The 12,285-nt window shown below is 38.7% G+C and overlaps 1 long non-coding RNA gene across 1 annotated transcript in view; it reads left to right on the forward strand.

The window, feature by feature from the left end:
• Positions 1-10,454: 10,454 nt before the first annotated feature.
• The window catches only part of LOC138689557 (uncharacterized), a 29,254-nt gene continuing 27,423 nt past the window's right edge, over positions 10,455-12,285 (forward strand). The window contains exon 1 of the long non-coding RNA XR_011328425.1: positions 10,455-12,037. This is a non-coding gene — a long non-coding RNA (uncharacterized lncRNA). The remainder of the gene's footprint in view (positions 12,038-12,285) is intronic.

The raw sequence follows: 12,285 nt of genomic DNA on the forward strand, positions 1-12,285 counted from the left end.
AGAGATTCAGTTCCTAGACACTGCTCAGATTTTCAGTGTAACTTGAGGTCACTCAGTCCCTCTATGCTTCTTGTTTCACTTAAAACACGGAGATAACAGAAGTTTCTTACTCCTGTGATGATGACAGGAGATGTGATAGATGGATTGTAACCTATTTAATACAGCAAAGGTCTCTTACTAGAAGTGTCTAGAAAACTGAGGAGTTCATCTAACTCAGAAAAGTTTCCAGTTGTCTCCCCCCCCCCTTTTATTTCTCCAAACTGTTTATCTCAAGCACTGAGGCCTCTGGAGGCCCTGGAATCAGGCTGAGTTATTTTTGTCTTCTGTGAATTCAGCCCACCAGTGTACCAGAAAGGGTTGAACCCCTGCTTGGAGTTTGTCAAAATACGTTTTGAGCCTGAAATATTTAGGAGAAGACAGGCATATGGCATTTTCTAAGTAAAGTTTGCGTCACTGGAAAATTTGGGAGCAGCTGTCAGTGACTAGGTGATACAGTGCTGCACCATAACAACAACAACAGCAACAACAACAGAAGAGAACAGTGAAAACCTGTTAGTTAAAGATGTGCAAAAGAAGATAGTTCTATTTTCCACCCTGATTCAGGACAGTGCTTAAACTTATCCTTAATATTAAGCACACTTAAGCACCTTTCCCAAATGAAGACTGATATAATCTGAATTTGGCTACAGTAATGCATGACGCTAGACGCTGTTATGTCCAGAATGAGATCCAAAACAAAGCAAGTATTCACTTGGACAAGTTTCTCTTCCAGAATTCATATTCTGCCTGGTGGTAGCACTGCTGGAGTTTCCCCTCCCTCAAATTTAATATACTGCTCTTTACCAGTTTTGCAGTTCCTTCTGTCCTGTTTGTCTTCTCAAGAGGCAAGTCCCAAGGTTTCTCTTCAGCAAAGCATTCCCAAATATGTGCTGAAGTATCAATGTATGTACTGATAAAATTCTTCTAGTGAATCAGTATAAACTTGCAGATGTCACCTCATAGAGGCAGTGATGCATTTGAATAAAGGGCCTCTGCCTTACTCTGAACAAACTCTTACATCATGACTGACTGCATTTGCTAGCATGATGACTGAATTGTTGGGAGTATATATGCCAAGTATGGATGGGTTATTACACAACACTGTTTTCACTTATTGCAATGTGCTGTCATGTGTTCCTGATGCCAGCCAAACTACAGTCTCCTGTAGCAGTGGAATGAGAAAAGAACCTCCACTTGGGTTATACTCACATATAATAATATATATCCAAGATCCTTTGGCTTGATTCCTTGTCGTAGGACAAGAGGTTTCCATGTATTCTTGCTTTACCTGGATATTCTTTGTCTACCAACTTTGTAGCATTTCATTACTTTTTTACATTTCACTTTATGTTTTATGTTTCACTAACTGACCTAATTCTGAAAATGTAAGTGAAGAAATTTCTATCTGTCTCAAGGTGTATTAAAAGTGAACAGTTCAAATGATTCATCCTCTTAACCTGATTTTCCAAAATCTGTCTTTTTTTTTATCCAGAAGGTTAAATGTGATTTTAACAATTGGCCAGCAACAAATGTCTGAAGCTGTAGGAATGAAGAATGCTTTCTCTGATTCCATGTGTTAAGATTTCTAAGATCTAGACAAACCCTCCTTTTTTATGCTCAAATAGTTAGAACATGGAGTAGCAGGTTTAATTTGGCTAGAAATCCTTTTTTTTTCCAGCTTCTTGCACATATCTCTAGTCTCTGTCGGTGTAACAGACATAATTCTGTAACAAGACTTTCTCAAGACTGCCCTTTAGCTTGAGACAGTCCTTGGCTGCCGGAGGGCTTTCTGCCCCAAAAGATTTATCTGTTCCTCCTGTCACCTTAGACCTGTGTGCTAGCACAGGTGGGAATTGAGAAGTTTTCAGACTTTCCAGCCAAACTTTCTATACAAACCCCATTAAGATTTCTGTGCAGATGGGGGTAGAGAGGGGACCTGTTGAAGTGGATATGCTTCTTTTAATCTTGACTACAATACAATCAGATTTTTCTATTGATCTTTGATCTGAAGTACAAAAAGTCCCTTAAGCCACGGGAATTCAATGTATCTATTGAATTATCTATCTATCTATCTAGCAACAGTAGAGTCAATTTTTAGAAATATATATTCACTTACTGTATCATTTTAATTATATTATTTGAGTATCTGACACACATCTTTGGTTTTCAGAAGTTTGAAGAAAATTCTGTCTTCAGAGGTACATGCACAGTGGAGTTACTTTTTTAGTCAGGAGTTAAATTTTATCCTCAACACTTACATGTTCTCAATTCATCCTACTGATGTTACTGAGAGTCTTTAACTTCAGTAGGAGTTTGATCAGGCCCTAAAGAAAGTTGGCATCAGCTACAAAAACCAACAAAGGACCATTTCTACAGAGAAATTCAATCAAAATATCCCTCTTCAAGAATTAGAAAAAGGCACTTTGGAAAGACATTCAAGAAACCAGTTAAAATTATGTAATTAAATATCTAACATCTCAGGCAATAGAAGTTTGTACAGTTCCAGATTATTTTAATTCTTTTATTTATTCTCTGTACAGTAGAGTTTAGCAAAGGTGATGCACCCATGTAATTCTAAGTGAATATCACCTTTCTTGTGGATTATGACATAATTTTTTCCAGTAATGAAACTTTCATGAGTTACAAGGCCAGAATAAGTAGAATTTTCTGAAATCTCTTATCTCCCATTTAATTCCAAAGTTCTTAGAAGACTAAAAAATACCTTAATTCCCCAGGCTGCTCCAAGGCCCAGCATTCCTGATCATTCACATTCATTTGCACCCAGGGTGCTTTCTGAAGCGAACCAATTGTCTGTGGTCCTATTCACATGTGGGTTTAAGAATATTTTGCTTTGTGGGCAACATGGATAAGACTGAAAAAGCTTTGGATTTCTCCACTCTGTACAGACTTCCAGCACCATCCCAGAAGGTCTTTTGTGCTCAGACCTCTTTGATCTCCCTCATAACATACCTTGGCACGTGTCGTGTATGCATTACACTATAAAACCTCTCTTCTGGCAAACCATAATGTAGCCCTCCCATCATTTCAGATATTTTGACCTGAAGAAGTAAACACCAAACCGATAACATACTAGTGGTATGCAAGCACTGTCTGGGGCTCATGGGAGGGCTGTGAGGACACCAAGGAAAAGTACTACATGTTAAAAATGCAGTCAACATGCTCCAGCAGCAGCTGGATATGGAAAGCATGGATGATAACTCATAGGCTGCACTTCACCTAGGGGCCAGAGATGTTTGCCTGGACTGGACTTCAAGTTTTCCAGATGGTGATCAACAGGCACAACTGACTGCTTGCATGAATTGTTGTTGATTTATTTATTTGTTGTAATAATAAGGCAGTTCAATTTTTAAAGCTACCTTAAGCATGTATTTCCTTAGCAAATTAATAGATAGTGGGTGTAAATGATGAGTAGGAAGCAGTTTTTGTCTTCTTGATGGTTTTCAAATTCTTTTTTGTGTAAACAGGAGCTGATTTTTCTTATAAGAGCAGAAAATAACAATGAGGTCATTGTTTAAGAGTTGCAAAGGTACAATAACAACAGTGCAAACACTGTATATCATTCTAGATGCTGAAATGTAGAGGCCTGTTTTGAGAACCAAGTTGTCTCCCATTGCTGCTTGATTTATTATTTACATCCATTTGGGAAATGAGCCCTCAGGAGGTTGAAATATAATTATCCAGTTACTTGCTCTTAGTGGGGGAAAAAAAGAAAAAACAAAAAACTCCCACAAGGAACAGTACAACGTCTTATCAAACCATCTGAAAAAAAAGTTTCCTTCTTCATTTTCAATGAACTACATTAATGCAGTGACATTTGTAGAATGACTCAGTAGGGGCGTACGGACTTTTTGAGAAGAAAATATAGGTAAATAGCTGACTTGATATTTCAATGTGTGTCCCTGCCTGTTGATGGTTTTGAATGGAAGTGGATTAAATGGAGAAAAAGAATATGTTCTGGGAGGGGAGGAGAGCAAGAAATGGTAGAAGATTGCAATGTCTCAGTAGTTAATTGCTTGAGATCAGTTATGTCAGCAGTAATGTGAAATATTTTGTTTCCTGTTATTGCTTCTGTAAGAAAAAAGATCTATTCCTCAAAGAGGTGAGAGCACCATCTGTGGCAGTAATGTGGGAACAAAACTTGTGAGAAGACATCATGTTCCCATCTGTTTTCAGAGAGCCTTAAACAATGGCCAAATCCACCGAATAGCTTCTGCTGTGTGAACTTGTGAAGCGTGGTTTACAATGTTTTATGGCTTCTGCATCTGAGCTTATGCATGCAAGTCCAGAACGACTGTCTGTCAAGTGCAACTGCCTTTGTGTACAGACGTGTCTGCACTGGAGGGCACACACAGCATCAAAGGTCTGCTGCGGCAGCTGACTTTCATGTTGGTCGTGTATAAGATCCTATATATGCTGAAGAAGAGAGCACCTAAATTCTTTGTCAAGCTCTCCTGTTTCCAAATGTAGGCTTCAGGGTGTATTTAACAATAGATATTTTAAAGTATAAAATGTGATAATGCCAGGTTATCATCTTGCGGTACCTTTATCTTTTTTTGTATCTGTAAATTGTCTTGCGGCACTTGTATCTTTTTTCTAACAAGTCATATTGTCTCCAACCTGTCTGACTAACTGGGTACGTTAACACTGACCTTTGCAGTTATTTTGTATTCTCACTTTGCTGTCCCCCTCATTGTGATGTTGGCTTTCAGGGCAGCTCAGGAGGGCATACCTTTTTTAGGGACCAAGGTTAGCTAAAGTGCACCAGAGACTAGCCTTTAAATGGGGAGGCCATTTATCCCTGACATTCAATAGTCTGGAAATTTTACTTCCTTTTGGTGTTGTGGTGGCAAGGTATTGCTTGATAAGTAAATGAAAATAAAACAGTATTTTTTTTTCTTATGGAAATACACTCAGAACTTTAACAGACCCCAAAGTCCAACAGCTCTGGCCACGTCTGCCATTACCTGCAGCCTGGTTGAACTTCTGCCAAATCCAACAGGACTTTGGATTGTATAGCAGGTTGCTATACAGATGATTTCTGGAACATGTCATCTTTTAAAAGCCCATTATTTTCTCAGTAGTCTTTGCTGATAAATCATACTGTAGCTAGGCACTCCTTTAAATTAGTGCCTGCGAGCCAGTGAGTGAACGAGCCTCCTTGGAGACGTCGGTTTATCATCTTGGAGAGAATCCCCGCAGCCCAGTAGCCGGGAGGGGGATGGTGTGAGTTCCAGTACAGTAGTTCTGCACCAGCAGGAGATTTCTCTTGTGAAAGGCAAATCCTCAGGAGAGAGATGGAGAGAAGGATTGAATCCTAAATCACCTGTGAATCCTTGGGAGACCTGGGTGAGAAGCTTGCTGTGTCCTCCTCCCTGCACCGCAGAGGCAGCCTTACAAGAGCTGGCCCAGCCAGCGCTCTCAGCGCGGTTTCGGCAGCACACTTTGACCAGGAGTCAGAACAGAGTTTCTCTGGTTTGCTGAACTGGGGGTGTGACATCAGATTTAATTTTTGTCTTATTAAAAAACATATAACTCAGGTTTTCACCTCAAAAATGCACCACCAGTAAGCAGTTTTGATTGGAAAGCATGTATGTTTTATCTAGGAAATCCAAAGAGAAGTTTTAAAAAATGTAGCTTCAAATGAATGAGAAGAATGAATGGTTATATTGTGGTCTTGTAAAGGTAAGAGAGAAAAAGAAAGAAAGGCTGAAACACTATACGGTGCTTATGCCATTTTCTTTTCCCTTTTCAGGATATATGAAGAAAAAAAAATGTGTAAAGGAATATTAAGAAACAAGGAAATCCTTACATAAAATAACCTTCCAAACTAATGAGAATGGATCTCTTGTGATTTTAAATATATCCCAATACTGTGCTAATGCATGCAAAGGATGAAGGAAACAAGTTACAAATGGAGAGAGTGTCAAATTCTCAAATCAAGACAGAATAATTCATCCTAAGAGATAATTTATACCGACTAAGCTGTCTGAGGCTTTGGAGATCAGCCTGTGGCATGTGTTTCTCTACAGCTTGCATGGTGGACCACAACATAGTATATAGATGATTCATGGGCTGGAGACTTTCTGCACATGCAGGGTCCGAGGGGGGTTGGCTCGACTACAGAACAATTTTTAACATTCCTTTGCACCTTATGTCTTGGGCTTCTTTTCAGTGGTTTCAGACTCTGACTTTTCAATAGCTGAACAAGATATTAACAGGATAAATTGCTCACTGCATGTAAGCAAATTACAGGAGAGATGTGACTTATGAAAGCAGTTGTGTCTCTTACGTGCTTAAACTCCAGCTATAATGTTGGTAAAGATGACAGTAATGATATTAATAGGGAGAATATGTTGCTATTAAATAGACTGCAACCACTCCTTTATTTACTTTCAAAGCTGTGATTTGCCAGTACTGTCTGCTCCCCCTCTGCGCCACAAAAGAGAAAAAAAAAAAGAAAAAGAGAGAACCAGAAAATGCAGAGGATTTTGGCCAAGCTGAGTAGAGAGAGGCAAGTAACATCATGACTCTTCCCTGCCATCAAGGGTACAGTGAAACACTAGGAAACTGGTTTTATAATGTTTCAAAATTTTTTTAATTTTTAAAATAATTTTAAATAATTTAAATAGTTCATATAACTTTGCAGGAAGTCTTGGGTAACTGTTCTGATTAGTGATCTTAAAGATCAGATGGAAAATCAATGGTATCCCCTTATACCAGTAAAAGCAGAGGCTGAACTTTTAAAAGCTTGTTGCCATTGAAGTCTGCAGCATTTGAAATGTCTAATAAGGCTTATGATGATAATTCTCCATTCATGGCAGCTCTTTCTTTTTGAATCCATCTTTGCTTTCCCTGACTGTTTGACCTTCTGGAATGATGCTAAAATTTACTGGAGGGTCAAAAAGTCACAGAGGCCCACACGAGACATAAAGACAGACAAATGAAGACAGGATTTCTAGGCAAAACCAACACATTTCTAAAGCATACTTCATACTGTGCAAAACACATCAGTGCTGTTTATAAGAAGGGTAGACGGAAGTTTGCTTTATATATATATTAAAGGTGCTTTTTATACTCTTAGGGGGAAAACTTGTTTGCAAGGTTCACATTCCAGGATCTGTAACCAAATGCCAAGACTTTTCAGATCTGCCAAGTTCAAAATCTAAGATTTCAGGTCCACTTGCCAGCTCACATTTTCCATTTGGCAGCAGCACTCTCTCCAGTCCTGCCAGTAGCTGGCCCCCAAGATGCCTCCTTACGAGGCTTGGGGTTCAATTTAAATTTTTGTTTTTTCAAACATTATTGTTCCGTAAGGATGATAGTCCAAAATTTCAAGATAAATCCAGGCTGAGGAGAACCCATTTTTTCCTGCTGAAAGACTCCAGGACAGCGCCCGCTTTGAGGAAACCTTGGAAATATCTGACTTAGCCAAGGGAGCCTATTTGTTACCTACAGTGATATTTGTTTGTGAATACACATTTGTCAGGGGAATCCTGTTTCTTTACTTAGATAGTGCAGGATTTTTGTTGTTGTTGTTTTCTAACTATGCATGCCTAATTCCCCTTACTGTTAATGAGAGTTTAATGTGGTCTTTGAAATGAAGGAAAAAAAACTTCTATGCAACTGATAAAACAGAGCTTAAAGAGGCAGGGTGACAACACTCGAGAGGGGGGAAGCAGCTGTCTGGCTGTGACTTTAATGCTGTTCTGCCACAGGAGTCAAACCGAAGAAAATTGGTGGGGATATTTTTCTTTTTTTTTCCCTTTTTTTTTTTTTTTTTTTTGGTATGAAAACAGTGCTTGAAAGGGAGAGGCAATAGGAATGGGGTCGTAAAAGAACTGTGGATTTTAACTAGCTGCAGTGTGTGAGCCATAGAATGATTCCCTAAAATTAATAAAATAAAACTATTCAAAATAGCACAGTGGAAAAAATGTTTTGCATAAATTATACTGACATGCCTTCAGAGCTCTCATCCCTTTTCTGTGTTGTGTTCTCATTTTGATGGTGACCTTTCAGACCAGATCTGGACAATTTAAATCAAATCTGGATATTTTTTTCCTTGTTGTGCCGCCCTCTAGTAGCCCATTACGTTCAAACTTTGAGGAAATTTTGTGGCAACAAATCACCATGACATACTTATTCTTGCAATCCCCCTTGTCCACCCTTAGAGAAGATCCATGATTTAGCATATGAAGTGGATTACCTTTCACCCCAATTAATGTTTTTATAATGAGTACCAAAGGAAGTAATAATGTTTTGCCACTTATTATCGAGTGTTGCTGGGGCAATCTCTGAAACTCAAGACTTAGGTCATTGGCAGCACTGACATGATGGCAATCATGCTGCTGAGGTTTAAGCCCTGCTACAGTGATGAATAAATGGGTCAATTTAATTTCCAGTGCTATCAGTCTGAAGCTTTGAGGAGCAGAATGAGTGAGATACAAATGTCCAGGGCTTTTGAAGATTTGGCAGAGGTTAGACTTGAAATTCCAGCCATTTCTGAGCCTATCTAAATGTTACTTAAAAGAGAAACAATGAAGTAATAAAATAAGAAATTATAATCATGTTTTGTCTGGGAACTGGATCTACATTGTGTTTTAAGTGCAGTGATAAATATTTTTTATATTATTATATGGTAAGACATCCTGCCTGGCATTCTGGGTCCTGATGAGCATTGCAGCCACAACTGACCGCCCTCTGGTACGGGTGAGACCTGGGCCGCGGCAGAAGCCTCCCCTGCAGCACAGAAATCCTTCGACACATGGAGGAGGCTGGAGCCACAGTGATTTTCAAATGGTTGGTGGATCTGTACTATGCTGGGACCAAGGCTATGGGATGTTATGTGCCCCATCACACTGGGTAAGATTGCATGCAGATTTTAGTCTCTAGGTTTCAGTTTCCTTCCCTATAAAAAGTAACATTTACTTTGCCTCTCAGGATTTCCATGCACTTTTAATTATTTGACTTTACAAACACTTCTGCGTTGATAACCTTAGACAGAAAGTTTATATAAATGCAAAATACTGTGTTGTTACAAAATGTCTCATCTTGAAGAGGTTCTTTCAAGGCTGATAGTTGTAAAATTTCAATATCCATTAAAAAATTACTTTTTAATTTAGACTAATGCATTGCCATAACACATAAACAATCACAAGGAGAGGAGTGGTTTTCTCCATGGCTGCATGCCAAGATGTGACGTATCACCTCTTTACTCTGTGTCTATATGTGTGTGTTATTTTTGTCGCAGGTAGACTCTGAAGTACACCGAGTGTTGGCATTTTTGTGCCCAGACATCCGGAAGCTCATACACGCTGAGTTTCGCAGCTGACTGCATCAGCGGGCGGGTGGGGTGGCAGGACGGCATCGCACGGCTGCGCGTTCTCGCAAGCAAACCCAGTAGAAACCAACTCAGGCTCATTTTAGGAAGCACTAGTTTTGATATCGGCATTTTAAAACCTTACGGTTCACAGATACACATTGCATCTGAGGCCCTGTGGGCAAATTTCTGTTCCTTTCTGCTCTGCGTAACGAATGACTCGGGCTCAGTTCTCTGAGCTCGGTTCTCTGACTGTTTTACAGGTCTCTGAAATTCATCCAGCTTCACAGACCTGCTTCCTACCCATGTTCATATCGGAAAAGATGCCGAAACAGCTGGGGGATGAATTATCTATTTATTTATTCATTACAAATGTTTCTTTGACCTGGTGAAATGTGGTGAGCTGGAAAAGCCTTTTTTGTCACTCATGTTACCTCTTATCCTCCGCAGGAGTCACTGAGGATTTAAAGGTCGTTTGAAAAGCAGCCTTTTGCTCTTTGACAGCCCTTTCAGTATTAGCCTCCAGTTCTGTTTTACAAAGTCATTATTATTAACTGCGTTTGTGGCTGCTGCTATTTTCCTGGGATTGCAGAGAAGCTTGAGATACTAATTGCAATGAGCTAATTTGGCAATACCGTGCAAACTTCCTTAAGGCATTAGTTAAGAATATACTTTCCTTTACACAAAGAGTATTTGAAAGAGGGAACAGACTGCAAATGCAGCAGAAGGTATGCTTTTGTAGTCCTATGCTTAAGAGTAGATGGTATAATTAGCTCACAATGGCAGTTGAATGTATTTCTCAGAATGAGAAGAGAACATACAGAACTAAACAGTAGCTTTAGCTTAATGATAATCAGTGATAATGATGATAATAATAATAGTACTTAGAACTTTAATGTAGAGATTTGCATCTTGAAAGTGCTATGCAAAACATTGACTTAATTACTGTCACCTCTTCAGGGAAGGTAGGTATTATTGCTCTGACTTAATAGATAGGGAAATAGAGATATAAGGAAATGAAATGACTTGCCAAAGGCTCTGCAAGAGCCTGTACAGGGATTCAAACTTTCCAGGTCCCTTTACGGTATGCTTCCTTATACCAGGCTCATTATGCACATTATAGGGCTGCTCTGTGCTTTTGGAACTTGAGCCAAAGTCCTTTGAAATTAGGATTGTGTGTAACGTGTTTTGAAGGTTGGGGTCTTTTTTTTAATCAGTAGGTTATTGGAAAAAAATACTTTAATATGATTTTCCTCTCTGGGTCAACCTGAAACACATAGTCAGAGGAAAAATTTTCAGTTTTGTTTTTAAATATCTTTTTTTTTAACCTTTTTTAAACAGACCAACTTCTAAAAGAAAGGTCAAAATTTTATACAGAGTAAGTCAGGAAACAAAAAAGATTTTTCTGAAATTACTTTTGTTATTAATTTGGGGGTGTGTGTGGCCTGAAATTATTAACCAAATTCCAAATTTATTAATGCTTTCTCTGACATGTAAACTGCATATTTTTTTGAGTTTGTATTTGGTAGATATATTTTGCCTGGTTCTTATTAAAATTACTGTGAATCTTTCTGCCTCAATTATTTCTTCTCATGGAAGGACTGGAGATCAGCCCTGTGATTTGATTGAGACTCACAGAGTGTATGGTGAGTAAAATGGTGCAAAGTTAACATAAACAGTTTTCTGACCACAGCCACAATTTAGGGTGATGATGAGATATTGTAAGATGAATTGTATTCCATAAGTGTAAAGTGAAAACATTAGCTTTTAGGTATAAATATTTCCCTGTGTGAAAGACATTAAAACTAGACTCCAGGAATGAGTTTTGCTTTGACTGCGTTTGCTATGTTTTTAGCATAGATCTTATAGGCACTGCAGTTCTGGTTAATTAAGTCTGAGCCATAGTTCACTTCTTAGATAAGAAATGTAGTTCATATCTGTAGGGCATAAGGCAATAATAGATGTCAGCATCTGCGTTTGTAGGATTTAGAAGTAGCTTTTGATAATTGTTTTCTCTGCTTCCTACCTTCTGTCACCTTCGCTTACCAGCAGATCAGTGCACACAAGCTTACAGGCATTTGAAACCTGGATGTGCTGAGCACCTTTCTGTGAACAGGGTGAAATGCACCTCTATACTGGGAGCCTTTCTGGACATAGCTGGTGTCACATTTATGTGTTTCGGTACCTATGGGGTGCGTGGGCATTTGCTAGTGCTCTGAAGGGGCATGACATCCGTAGATAACAAATTCATGTAGTGTTATGGATTTTCACATTGTACCAGCAGTCATTTCTGGGCTTGTGAATCCCTTGTGGAGCTGCTCATGACAGTCTGACCTAAAGCTTCACAAGGTTTTTGTAGATGAACTTCAGGAATGCTTTCCGTTTCCAGAACAAGATCATTGAATTCATTCAGCTAATCACAACATGAGACGTTTTTATCCAACAGGCTTTAACCAGGGTTTTCATTAAAGGCTTTTGCTTTTTTTTAACTTTTTTGATTTTTTTTTTCATATTGTCATGACTGAACATAGCAGCAGAAATGAGGAACATTGAGAAAACAGTGGAGAAACTTTCTGAAAGACTACCTTTGTATTTGCTTTCCACAGGCATTTTACACTGAAAGCCAAATGTTTTTCTAACAGTCACAGTTTTCCAGTCAGGGTAAGTGTGAAGAAACTATTTCTATAAAGGGGAAATAGGCCATAAGAGAAAGAGTGACTAGTGACACAGCTCAACTTTTGAAAAACTGGTTTTTATTTCCAACAAATTGCTTTGAAAGGATGATATGGGCTAAAATTATTCGCAAGCATTATTTAGCAAATCATTTCAAGGAAGTTATACATTCAAGAGAAGCATAATCTAACAACAAGATAACAAAGAGAAACGTTCATTCTTTCATATAATTGGTA

The sequence above is a fragment of the Haliaeetus albicilla genome, chromosome 17 (genome assembly GCF_947461875.1).
Source record: "Haliaeetus albicilla chromosome 17, bHalAlb1.1, whole genome shotgun sequence".
NCBI classification, from domain to species: domain Eukaryota; kingdom Metazoa; phylum Chordata; class Aves; order Accipitriformes; family Accipitridae; genus Haliaeetus; species Haliaeetus albicilla.